Here is a 1,164-nt window from a genome sequence, read left to right as displayed (position 1 = left end):
AATGTCACATACATCACAGCAAAGGCAGTGGTCGTAAGAGGTGATGTTATATGCTAACTAATTAGGGGTAAATATGGATTATATTGCTTTTACTATGGCCATTAAATTAAAATGTAGTATTGATCATACATCCTTTTTTTTTACAATAATACATATTAGCTCTTGTGGTATCTCTCCATGCAGGTTTTTCTTTGCCCATGATTGGAGATATCTGACTCTGAGATCTACCACAGCAGAATGGAGGTGAATGGCATGCTCTGTTTTGGGTGCTCTCAACATGGAACAGTACCAAGAGCCATGCTGGAAGCTCTGTAAGGCTGTACCTTAGGCCACGTGCTTCTTTAGCTAAAACGGCAGAAATCTCAGCGTATTAAAAAACCTGATGATAAAACAACTTTTTCAAATCTGCATGGATAGATAGCACTAAATGTAATGTAAATGTAATTATAATTTAGGTGAACCATCCCCTTTGAATGTAAACCCATTTTACAATATTTAGGGAGAGTCATAGGCTAGTAACAGCTGAACCCAGCAGCCTTGCAGCTATGAGGATGCATTAAACAGTGATCAGGCACTCTGTCCACTGACATACAGATAGACACAATAAAGACTTACATTCACAGAAAGCTAGAACAGCGAGTGGTTAGAAAGTTGGAGGAGCCAGTTGGCACTCAGTCGCATTTCAGGCTGGTGAGCAAAGACACAGGATATGTTTGTTTCAACAGCAGCTATTGTGACATTAAGGTCTTTTTCGCTGACTCATGCCAGACCAGGATGGGAGGTGTTTTTTTTTTTTTTTAGAAAACCTATAGTCAATGCATGAAAGGGTTTTGGTTTTGAAATGTAGACAGCATCCAGCTCCGTTACAGATTCAATGTCCACTGGAAACATTTTAGGATCATGCATGAATCACTCCGGCGCTATACCCAGTGGAGCAAAAGACGGAGACACATGCACACCAGCTAGAATGGCAGTGGATTGTCTGTGGCAGCTGTGACAGAATGGATGCTGTGTACACTGGCTGTAAGATGAATGACTGACTATCAGATATATTACAATTATTACCTTACAACCTTTCACGAATGGACAGAACTTAATTATGGCCACTCTCATAAAGTAAATTTGAATTGACTGTTCCAATGTCCCACCCCTTTTGGAACCTCT

Source organism: Morone saxatilis, unplaced genomic scaffold (assembly GCF_004916995.1).
Source record: "Morone saxatilis isolate NCDOM2014 unplaced genomic scaffold, NCSU_SB_2.0 Contig8, whole genome shotgun sequence".
NCBI lineage: Eukaryota > Metazoa > Chordata > Actinopteri > Moronidae > Morone > Morone saxatilis.
Note: the sequence above shows the minus strand (reverse complement) of the source record.